Below are 12,838 nucleotides of genomic sequence, written 5' to 3'. Positions count from 1 at the left end.
AACGCTATTCGGTAGTTGCTCCCGTCGTCGGATTTGCATGGTTGTTCCCCTTGTGCCAATCAGTATGGAGGAGAGTTAAGTTCAGTTCAGTTCAGTTTATTGTACCTCAAAGGCATTTCAAATGAAATGCATTACATGAAGGGGGATCAAATGACATATACAGATGGCAAAAGAGTGACGACAAGGTAAATAATAGGAAGACGCAAAGCGAAAACAAAAAATAAAACTACAAACTAATAGGACAGATATCAGAACATAACATGTAGAAAAAATAATTAACAGATAAACATGTTAAGGATCAACGCTTTTCAGGTGTGCCTTGCATAGTTCACGGAATGTCTTAGGGTTAGATTCACGTACTATGGATTCAGGAAGGGAATTCCAGTTAGTAACAGCGAGAGAAAATAGGGAATTTTGGAATTTATTAGTTTTGGCGAATAGAGGTTTAATTTTTAGGCTGTGGTCATGACGCAAGGAGATGTGAGGTGATGGGTGACAGTTGGTGTTACGAAAATCAGAAGAGGAATAGTAAGTTTTGTAAAAAAGGACAAGACGAGCAAGTTGAGTTCTTTGAGATCGAGGGCATAGGTCGAGGTTGAATTTTAGTGCAGTTACGCTTGACGTTCGCGAGTAGTCGTGTGTTACAAAACGTGAGGCCTTGTTTTGCACCGATTCGAGTTTAGTAAGGAGATATGATTGATGAGGCCACCAAATAAAGTTGGCCTAGTCCAATTTGGATCGGACGAAAGTCTTATAGGCAGTTAGTTTAACACAACGGGGAGTGGGGTATAGGTTACGTTTTATGTATCCTAAAGATCTGCATGCACTAGCCACTATATTTTCAATATGAGTATTCCATATTGACAATGCAGCACCTAGGACTGGCAATGCTCTACAAAAATGATGTAAGTGGCTTCGCCACCAAGGGAAGCTTGCAGCCCTTTCGTTCTTGCCGACCGAAGAAGTCTGAGATGCCTATGCGTCATTGAAACCACTCCTTCCCGCAAGAAGCATCTCACCTGCTGCGATCGTGGGGGCACAACTACCTGCTTGGGAAGTCACGCCGCCGTGTTACCGAAGGTAACACCGCCGTGATCATACAAAAGTCCACCGGTATCCCCGCATTCCCTCAGGAATGCGCTTGCCCTCGCTCAGAACGGGTTTTCAAGGGGCAACAACGTTATTGAGGCATGACGCCGACGATAGGAGATATTTGTTGGCGAACCACGTAAGCGTCTTCAGGCTCATCACCACCATCAAAAAGGAGCAAGCTAGAGTCGAAGACGACACCGAGGGAGCAATCAGAGGCCATCCCCGCCGCTCAAATAGCAAGAAGCAAAAGTTGCGCGAAAATCGTTGGGCATCTGCTCTGGACAACCGGAACAATGTCGACGTTCTAAGCTTTCTTCGAGGAGTTGCACACCATTTATATGTCTGAAATGCAATAAACAAAAAATTGCTATGCTATGCGACAAGGTATGCAGAATTGTATTTTTTTATTTCTTGAAGGCTTGAACTATGCGAAGGGAAGCATACTTGGGGACGACCTTTCATGGCTATTAAAAAAGAATGCGAAAGCGTGTGCACATTGGCCGGTGGAACCTTTCCCCTTAACTTTAATCACATTGCAAAGAAAATTGATCTTGCCAAGAAACTTTATCTTTAAAACTAAGGGATGCCAGCATTTTGATGTTTCGATGTATTGACATTTCGGCTTTTTTTGAATTTTCAGCATTTCGTATTTTGGGCCTTTTGAATTTTCAGTGTTTTAAGTTTATACATTCCGATAATTCGGCATATTGATTTTCGGCGTTTTCAATACCACCCGCCCCGTCCGCTGGCACCAGAGACAGAGCGGTGCCCTGCCAGGGACGACGACGAGGGACAACTTGCCGCCCACACGAAGCTGGTGTGGGTTGTCGTCGAGGGAGACTCCAGCCTTGAGTCGCAGCACCGCCGTGCGCGTCATGGTGCCGACGCTCTGGCAGCCGTCGACGCTAGACTTCTCACTGGCCACCTCACTGACTTTGCCGTACGGCGCCAGTGCTACCGTAACATCGTCGCCGGCTACGGTAAAGAGAAGCCAGTGCAGCTGGACACGTAAGTCCTGGTGGCAGAGGTCGACGACGACGCAGCGGCGGCCCTTGACCGTCAGCTACAGCGTTTCCAGGATCTTCTTTCTCACGGCAGACTTGAACGTTACCGCCCACACGTGGCTAATCTGCTACGCCCCGAGGGCAGATACCAGAGGGAGCCCACCCAGACGAACCAACGCGTCGCGGAAATCTTCGACGCGGTACTGCCGCCCTTTCATGTCCTCGTGCAAAAAAACTGTGTTTAAAACAACAGACCCGGTTGGCAGGAGAGGCAGCATGGCCTGGTAATTTTCATTTTCGGTAGCCCTGATATTGTGGCCGGCGTGGACGGATGACATCACTCCTTCAGAGCCAGACATCTCACGTCCGTACGCTTCGGCAGCCGGAAGTTGAATCCCCCGGCCACGCACGCGATCGCTCGGTGACGCCTGTGGCATTACTCCCCCGTTTAAAAGAAGCATCGCCTGGATGCAACTTGGCGGGAAATGAAACAGTAAGACAAACAAAAATAATGGCAAACTACGGAGCTGGTAAAGCAGGGTCCTATCGACCGTAGTACAAAAACGCAGTTCACAGTCTTATCGATCGTAGTGAAAGCTTTGGGATCGGTGAAACTAGGTGTCGTGTCTAAGCTTTTCGCGTGGTTTCATAGCTGGAAGCTGGCTTAAGGTGCCGTTTTCGCGCTTCATACTGATGATGTAGGCTCGCTCCACTCGACAGTTAATGCTTTCGCATTACAATGATAATAAGTTAAATAAGCATGTGAGAACATAAAATATGCTAAACAAACATATAATCCGTGTATAATTTTAAAACAAATTGACAGATTGAGTTGACAAAAAATATAGTAATCGTTTTATTTTTGAATGTAGATCTAGGTAGCCAGTAGCATCCTGCTCGACATTTACCAGGCATCTACACCCCGTAAAACTTGTAGCAACAAGAATGATCCGAAACCCTAAACTTTTTCATAACCTGAAGCACGGCGAGCGCGCTTGCTACACTATAGAGTAATCACCTGGTGCTTAGAAAGATGCATGTTGTATTTACAGCGAACAATTCCAGTGCTGACTCGTTCAATCTTAGCTTCGGGTAGGCATTTAACAAAATCAATACTGTAAACGCTCTTCCCTCAAAAACAAATTCAAACATAATCTGTTGCGGCGCTGTGGCAAGTTTGAGGGGTTAATTTCAATGCCTGGTTTACACTAATAATTATCAATCGATTCATGTTTGTTGTTGCGTTCAGGAACAACCTAATCATCTTGCTGCTGGCACGCTGGAATAAAACAAAGAAGAAACACACAACAGCGTGTCTGAAATTAACATAACAAATTCAGAAGACAGTTATAGCTCATAGAAAAGTCAAATGGAGACTTTACTAAAGGGTGCATGTTTTAAGGCAATGGAAAAATAATTCGAGACAGCACGGATATACATGTTTCAGGCGTGTTGAAAGATAAAGTAGTTTCTTAAAAATTGTCAAATGCCCTGTAGCACGATCTAAAAGTATCAAGCCCTTCAGCGTATGACGAGTGCGCGTAAGGTGTGCGCTGTTGGCTGCGCAAAAAAAGAAGGAAAAAAAAGAGCATTGTTCAAATTTGTCGTGCGGGACACACCTAGGTCCCTGTATTCTCGGAGCGTTCAAAAGTTTCGGCAGGCGCCAGTGGGCAAATAGCCCGCCCGGCGGAGATATGGAGCTACATCCCAAACAGAGGGAGGACAACTTCTTGCTGTTTTTTTTTCGGGGACCTCACTCACTTCATGGTGCTGGGGCCTGTTTTTGAAGTTACGAGGGTCGTTTCATAAGTATGGTAAAAAAATCAAGATAAACACCACTCTTTTTTTTTAAATCTGCATTACTTCTCAACAAAGTCTCGACTGATGAGTTATGACTTTTTTCATTCCGTCAGAAAAATAGGCTTTGTAAAAACCTGCAAAATATGCATTTAAGCTGTAATGGCGCCCTCAATAAACAAATTCGAAACATAATAGGGAAAACGTTGCACGGGGCGAGTTCGAAGAATAGGGGGATGAGGAATCAGTTCGAAGTATAATTCCTGCGGTTTTGTAATTGGGACGGTTGATTTGTGGGCTGGCGCATTGTCCTGGTGAAAAAGCCTTTTTTGTGCACCAATCTCGACCGTTTAATTTTTTTTTATATTCTCTTAGACGATCTAATAATAGTTTATAATAGGGCAGTTATTGTTTTACCTTGCTCCAAGTTGTCGACCAAGATAATCCCTTGGGTATCCCAAAAAACCGTGGTCATCACTTTTTCAGCAGACAGGACAATCTTCGTTTTCTTCGGTGCACTCTCTTCAGTCGTTCTCCACTGCTTTGACTGCCGCTTCGACTCAGTCAGATATCGACCGAATGGTGGATCCGAGTTTCATTCAAAGCCGTGAATCGACGCTAAACGCCCTTTGGAATGCGATTCAACACCTCCGAACACTGCATTGAAGTGTCCTTTCGGGTGCGCTTTTGGTCGACTGAGCAGTTTTGGCACCCATCGTGCAAAAACCTTTTTTATGTCCAAGATTCTGTGCAGGATATTGTGAACACGTTCACTTGAGATGCCTACAGTTTCAGCGGTCCTACGGACTTTCACTCCGGAGTCTTGCAAAATGATGGCGTTGAATGTTTTAAGGATTTCCTTCCTGGTGACTTCAGATGGGCGTCCGGAGAGCTCAGTTGAGGCCAGGTTGAAATAATTTATTAAAAAATAAACTATCTTCAATGGTGGTGCAAACCCCCGTAAATTTCGTCCAACTCGGCTTTGATCCGCTCAGCCGTCCACTTTTTAGATAAACACATCGCCGCCCGAAAACCGTTCCTTTTCAATTTTCGTGGTAGCTGACGAAGTGCCCGTTTCAAACATTTCTCGAGCGTAATCCACGTGTCCCGTATGGCTGAAATTAGCCCTGATCTGGTTTGAAGGGCTTTATTTACCAGCCGTTACATGATCACATAAATTACAGTGCCATCTCATAGAAGTTTACAAAACTTCTCAAACGACACACGTATCCTCCCTGAATCTTGGCACCCACTTTATCATGATAGACTGAGGAGAGGCCTGTTGTGTAATGCGGTCCGGCTTTTTATTATTACCTCTGTCTAGCCCCTCGCCTCTGTGCACCTATGAGCTACCTGTGCTTTCCCTTTGAAGCTAAGCTGGAGCAAGGCGGCATGCAAAGTAAAATTAAAAAGAAAAAACATTAGCAAATAAAGAAATTTCCGAAAACCGAAGAATAAATTCTACCAGCCATATTGCGAAAGCATGCGATGCGCGCCGCGCGCGCGAGCTCACAGAGACATGCATAAAAAGAAAGTTGTTACCAAGGGCAAATGATTTGTATAGGTGGATTCCGCGTCTTTGCTTACTAATATGTACGCGTCATATTCGGTGTGCTTGGAGTCTCAAACTGATACTTAACTTCTTACAATAATCACCCCAGATAACGAGAACTGAGAGTATCGCGACTCTAAGAGTTCCCAGTGTGGTAGTACTTAAATTTTCTGTGTCAGGGTCATCGATTTTCTCGTTGACACTCGATTGAAATCAACCGTTGACTGAGTGCTTCTAAACACTTCTCGGCAGTGGTGGCGCCATCTCTAAATAAGCTGAACAAACATCGCCCTCGTTTGATTTCCTTCAATACAGGTGTCGCTCCAACCTTAGCAAAATTCGCTTAGTGTCTCATATAATATATTTGATTATGCTGGGAGTTGAGACTTCATGATTTAGTAAGTTAATAGGAAAAACAAAAGACGTTTTTTTTTTTTTTTCAGAAATGATACAGCTTAGGGGAAAGTGAAACTGTCCGCTATTTGAAAAGCACCTAAATAGACTTCATTTAGCCTCCAGGATCAGCGAATATCAAAATTATTTTCCAATTTCGTGCATGAAGGCTGCAGAAATTTACTTTCAGAGTACCGCGAAGCCCCTTCTTCCCGGAGTGGGACGCCAATTTAGGAGTTCTCAGAATCTCCGCTCTTGCGCTTGTTCAGCGCCTGTCAAAGCTAGGCACGGCCACTCTTGCTATTTCCAAAAAAGGTAAGAAAGAGACGTCACGACTGGTGTCCGTGCGGGGGAATATACTGGGCAAGCTTACAATGGCACGCGCTGCCCACACGAGCGACACGCGTTTGGCTGCCCAGAGATACTAGTATGAAATCACGACTGGACGGAAGTTTTTCGTGTTTAATCGCATTCAGTTACATCCTCGGGAAAAACGGACGTGGTATTAGGGTTGACAGGATAAAAATACGAGAAAATTCACCTCTATCTGTTTGTTGTTTTTTTTTTTCAAGAAGTGTTTTAGTTTTTCTTTAATACTTCTAGTCACACATACTTGCGTACCAATTTAGTGTGTAATTTCTTTTTTTCTTTTTATTGAGGAGAGGGGGGGGGGGGCGTGCAGAATGAGCATTTTATTTACACCCGTTCTGTTTGCGAGCAATGGTAAGACAACACAAAAACTTGGAGGTTGAACATCGCGAGTCCTTTTGGAGTGCTGCCTTCTTCCTCAACTGAGTAGATGGATAAATACATGACTCGAGTGTATCGGGAGGTGAATTGCGGTACCTAACCAGTGTTTTAATGGCAGCTGTTATTATATATATATATAAGCCTTTTATTAGTGCGATTTATTAAAACTTCTCATACGTCAGGCTCAAGCCCCTCTTCGCAAGTAGGTGCGTGAAGCTTCCGCACCTTTCCACCGTGAAAATCACCTGGAAATAAAACTTAAAATGATTCATAATTTTCTCCGTTTATGGCACCGGTCAGGTAACCTATGCTTGGTTATCTCCACCTTTGCAACTGTTTTTTCCCGTCCTTAAATCCTAGCACTGCCACTAAAGTCGTCACGCTTCGACAGACATCAGGTCTACAGTGGCTCGTGAAGTGCTCAGGCGCTTCATCCTTCTCTCATCGAACTTCAAAAACGTTGTCGGTATCCTGATATTTAGCGCACATCTTAGTTCGCCACACTCTCATCCCGACGTCGAACAACAAAGATCACCTTATAGAATCGTGATAAATGTTTGCTGGGGGACATCGGTGGCCGAGTGGGCTAGCGCACACCAGATCGGAGCACGTGGAGCGAAAGTTCGCGCTGCGGAACCCAGCACCCTGGGTTCAATCCCCACCCCTGCCCGTTTCGATCGGGATGAGCGTCGTACCGGCGTGCGGTCGTGTAGCACTACTCCGTAAAGCATGTTAAAGACCCGAGGCTAGCGGCTTTGCTGCACTTGCTAAATTTCTCATATGCAGCGAGTGACTCATCGCAACTTTGAAATGGCTGACCAGCTACACGCTGTCTAAATATCCACACAACCCCAATTATTGTAAAAATGTAAGCCTCAAACGACCTGTATTTTTCCAGTGCTGAATACATTTCCGTTTCGTCGTTTACCCTGAGACTGGGTTTTTTTTTAGAGAGCAGAAGTAACAGATAAAACAGACAGGTCTCAAGAGACCTGTCTGTTTTTTCTGTTACTTCTGCTCTTCTAAAAAAAACCCAGTCTCAGGGTAAACGACGAAATGGTTGACTACCACCAGCTAGCCTGTACCTTGACTCGTTTTACATTTCCGTACCCGCTCCTCACATGTCTCTTAAACCCTCGTAGCCCAAAGCTGTTCTCATCCGTTTGATAGTTCTTTTTCTCAATTTTATGCCGGCACTCCCCATGTGCAATTAGCGGGAAACTATTCATTAACACAATCATTAAGATTGATCCTCGAATTCTGCCTCACTCTTAGTTTACCTTCCTCCGAATGATGTTCATTACAAGTCGCAATGTGCAAATTTGCAACGTGCAAGTTTGACTAAAACGAAGGTTTCCGTAAGACGATATGATCTTCATCTGTTGCATTGATAGTCTTCTATGGGTTCAGGATGTGACGGGCGAAACCTTGCGTTATAAATCAATCATTATTTTCATTATTTACACCAATCTGATCAAAACCGGGTTTTGCTGCCGCACCACAAAAAGATGCGCGTTTTGTCCTCTTTCCGCACGACTGTGGTTGCAATGCGGAGAGCAAGTTCGTGTGGACGTCAGAACGCCGAGCTCTAATTGGCCCTGATTGAAGGGTAGTGGGTACACCTCAAGGCAGCTTGCTTTGATGTCTACCCACTATCATTCAATCAGAACGAATCAGAGCTCGGGGTTCTCACGTCCCCCAATCCGCGCAAAAGAAGCAGACGAACTTGCTCTCCGTATATTCTCTCCAATCAATCAGAAAATTCTAAAATTAACATTGCGCCTAAGCTGACAAGAAAAAAAAACAAAAAAAAATGTTAACTGTGAACAACGTGGATTAAGATTCACTTTGTAAGGCCGTCAGTAAAATATTTGTTATGTCATTCAATGTTTCTGTGAGCTGATGGTGTTTCTTGCACCCGCAACGTTTTGTGGGCCGATAGCCGATGCTCGGCGTTATATGGGACGAGTGTGACGAATGTTTTACGTTACTTTCAGCACGAGCTGTTTATTATAGTGCGCATATACACGAATATTTTACGCTAGTTTCAGCAGAAGCTGTTTATTATAATGCGCATAAACACGAATATTTTAGTACAAACGATGTACATACTTGATATGGAAAGTAGAAGGTTTTTGTTGACCTAATATGGGTCAAGATTTCAGGCAAACTCAGCCCCTCTATTCCGTGCATGTGCTTTTAAAATCATGATCTCCACATCCTCGGTAAAGGCTCAAGGCCCGTTCACACACTTGCGACCGACTTCGACCAAGTGCGCTAGAACCTCTTGAAACCTCTTACAACTACTTAGGACAACAGTCGCTATGGCAACCATTGCGTTTTGCTAAGACCAGCTGAGACATGCTGTTCACGTCGTACGTAGTCGTACAAGTCAATAACCAATAGCAGGACGTTAAAATGGCTCGGCTTCAGCCACTAGCAATCGAAATAGTCAGGCAACTTTGGGTAATGCGACAGCGGTGGTGTTCGCTTCTCGTCCAATACGGCTGCTCCGGCGAGAACCTCACCTCTGGCCCTGATCCCGCCGGACTGGCCTGATTCCGGCAGCAATAATGTGCCGCGGCGATTGTTCTTGCAGTGTCTTGATGGGTACATAGCGGAAGCAGGCAACGACGTCAACTGGGCACTTGTGGCACGAGCGTCCGCACCGATGCCCGTGCGTTCCCGAACGAGGGAGCCACGTGAGTGAAATCGGTTTCTGCTCCGGTTCCGGGCAACGAACGGGGAATTTCAACACCTGGTCCGGGACATGCGCCTCGGCGACGGAAGCGATTTCTTCCGATACTTCCGCATGGCGCGGCAAAAGTATGGATTTAACTATCGTTAAACGTAAACAGTCATAAAGAAGAGATGGAATGTCCTATCACCTCGGTGGCTCTGAGACAAAAGGCTGCCCTTTGCTTAAGATTCGCCAGTTGGAGGGTTCGAATCCCACCCGTGGTAACAACTGTGTAATCGAGATTTCGCTCATACGCCATGAAAAAGGTAGAAATTATTCCAGAACTGGGGCTTGCAATGTAATCTAATTCGTTGATTTGGCTCGTAAAACACCCGAGGTTTTGCCTTTTCCGACAATGTGCAATTTCTTCAATATGGCTCGGGGACGTTCATGTAACCAGTTTTTTTTTTCTGTCACTTGTAAAGAAAAGATTGAGAAAAGAGTGAAAGCCGTTTACAACTCCCTGTAATGCCGAATTGGAGCGCAGCTCTTGAGGAGGAGGAGGGAAGGGTACTGAGGGGGGGAGGGGGTCACTTGCCTTCAGGGAAAGGGGGGGGGGGGGTCACGTGACCTCATGGTGGAGGCGAAGGCTGCCCTTGTCTCCACTGCAGTCATCGAACGCTTTAGAACGCGGAACGCAGGCATCTGGCTCTTGCATTCGAACGCGTTCGACTAGCGCAGTGGACATAGGGGCAGCCCTTGTCCCCACTGCACTCGTCGAACGCGTTAAAACACGGAACGCAGGCGTCTGGCATTGGGCTGTCGCATTCGAGCGCGTTCCATGAGTGCAATGGAGACAAGGGCTGGTAGCTCTTAGCTACCCACTAATCGTTCCAATCGGAGCTCGGCGTTTTTACGTCCCCGCGCTCTCTCGTTTCCTTCGCTCCCTCACTTTCTCGGCGAAATTGTCTGTCACGGATTAAAAATATCAGCACAAGCTCCTTCCATAAAGCCATTCCCTCTTTCCACTTCAACATATCAAACACTGCATGGGAAGGAAGGAAGTGGTGAATTGGGTACCAGCAATCCTGGCAAGCGGAGAGCTTTGTAGGAAGGGCTTTTCTTTGCCTTTTCGTGTTGCAACATATAGGTTCTGCATTTCTAGACGATTTTCAAGGGCCATTCAACGTTATTCGGTAAAAATACTTGTCACTTTACATAAGCTTACTGGCATTATTACGACCTAAATATACTTGTATGCAATTGTACTTCTTCATCACTAGATAATTTCAAGGATGTGAGTTTCTTTTTTTTTTTTTTAGTCTCTCTTTTGCAAAACTTACCGGTGAAGTTGGGGGGATTGCTTTTTTGGCAATGTCAACAATGATATGCCCAGAACTTTGTCATTAGGCTATACGATCCCTGCGGTGACAATATTTAAAATACGTCTCATACAGTTGACGCAAGCACTGCGTAAGCATTAAATTAAGGCTCGTGATAATGACTGCCTCGACATGCATTCGTGTAGTAGCTTCTGTCCACCAATCGCTATGATTATGGGAATAGCAAAAGATTAACAATGTATTGAACTCATTGCATGCCCTATGCTTTGGAAATATCAGCACGTGGCTGTGATAAACGCTGGTGGTGTATAATCTGTTCCAGATCAAATGGCTTCTTTCTAGATGCAAGTTGTGGGGCTGAACACTACATGCTCATTTTTTCCTAATTTTTTTCTGCAACTGCTGTTTGGTAGCGAAAATTACTAACTCATGTTTTATGAAAGTCAGGGATTCTATGCCAGGAGGCCGTCCTGGTAAGGAATGACAGTGTAAAGGGAGGTAACATCCATGTTGAAGAGAAGGATGTCGGAGTTAGGCGTGAATGTATGAAGTTGTTGGAGGAGAATCGTGGTGTCTTTTATATAGCTAGGCAAAGTCTGAACGATAGGCTGCAGGATAGAGTCCACAAAAGCGGATATGTAGACAGTAGGGCAAGAGATGGCAGAAACAATGGGGCGACCAGAGGTGCCGACCTTGCGTATTTTTGGCAGCAGATAGATAGAACTGGCGATGATTCACCACAAGGCGGCGGGCGGGCGAGGCAACGTGTTTGTGTCAATAGCATGTTGATTTCTGGATTTAATTAATTCTTGGTACTGGTCGGTGGGAACAGACCAATGGGGTTTGTAGGAACTGGAAACAGAAAGTTGGCGATGGGCTTCTTCCCTGTATAGGTCTTTTCGCCTGACCACTATCGCACCACCTTCATCGGCCTGTTTGATCACTATGTCGTTTCGTTTTTGGAGGGAGCGGAGGGCAGTTTCTTGTTCACGGTTGATGTTCCGAGCGAAGGACACCAGAGACGAAGATGACTGTTGTAGGACGTGGCGGCAGGCGCGGATTCTGTTGTGTGTCTCTGTGTACTTCGACGCTGGGGGAGTCCAGATACTAGGCTTGGGGTTGATAAGTTCGAAAATGCAGCGTGTAAACCCAAAAGCAGAAGGCTCTTTAGAGAAGTGAGCATCCAGAAGGAGGCGTCGGATGAACTGCTCGGATTCCGCGTGAAGAGTGAAAGGGTCAGGAGACGTTTGGACGTTAGGAACAAAAGAAAGACCTTTTGAAAGCAAGAAGCGCTCGGCTAAAGTGAGAGGTAGGTCGTCCGGTACGACCCAAAATAGCCGAAGAGTTCCATGTTGTTTTCCGGCAAATTGACACAAGTTTCCCGTAAGAATGCGCAGGAGCGCCCCTAAAGTACACTGGTTGCTGTCTGCTTTAATTTGCGTCACGGAGATCGCATAGACCCTAGTACAGTAAAACTTCTAGCGTACATTATGATAACTGTATGGAATAAACTACCGCAGCTTATAGGATGAGCAGAGCATTGAGGACGCAAACGAGCTGGTGATGGTTAAGCATAATAGATTGAAACCCCGAAAATAGCGACAACGATGGACGACACGACACGGAAGTTTCAAGCACAGACGACATTTATTGAGCAACGTCCTGCTTTTTATGTTTCAAATGTTTCATACGTCTTAGTCACACAACATACTTCAAGAAATGCGTGTCTCCTCCCTCACTTTATTTACACTAATATCAATACATGTACGATCAGTTTGGCAGCTATCGCTCTTCTGAGCACGCGCTCCCTGAGCTCGATCTCGCTCGAGCTCCTCTTCCTTTATCGACAGTTGGCTGCTACAATCACTTCCCCTCCAACAACGAGGCCGTGTAGGCGCCTCAATAAAGGATCGTCGAGGGCGATTAGGGAGCCTTTGTGAGTTGCTACAGGAAAAACAGTCTGTGTGGATACAGTAGGAATGTGAGGTGATGAGGCGAGCGAGGTTGTCGTTAAGCCGCGTTTCGTACCTTTGAAGATAGAACTGTTTGTAATGTTAAGGTGGGTTGGCTCCCGGCGGTCAATTGGGGCGGTGTCTTTTCGTCCCTTTAAATCCAAAAGAAAATATTTTTGTGGGGCTAAATAATTCAGAAAGGGCCGTCATGAGTGTGCCCCAAAGGCTTGCGACTCCCGTCATGGTGCACGAATACGTGTGTGCGATGGCCAAGT

The sequence above is a fragment of the Ixodes scapularis genome, unplaced genomic scaffold (assembly GCF_016920785.2).
Source record: "Ixodes scapularis isolate PalLabHiFi unplaced genomic scaffold, ASM1692078v2 PGA_scaffold4__175_contigs__length_147842914, whole genome shotgun sequence".
Classification (NCBI taxonomy): domain Eukaryota; kingdom Metazoa; phylum Arthropoda; class Arachnida; order Ixodida; family Ixodidae; genus Ixodes; species Ixodes scapularis.
Note: the sequence above shows the minus strand (reverse complement) of the source record.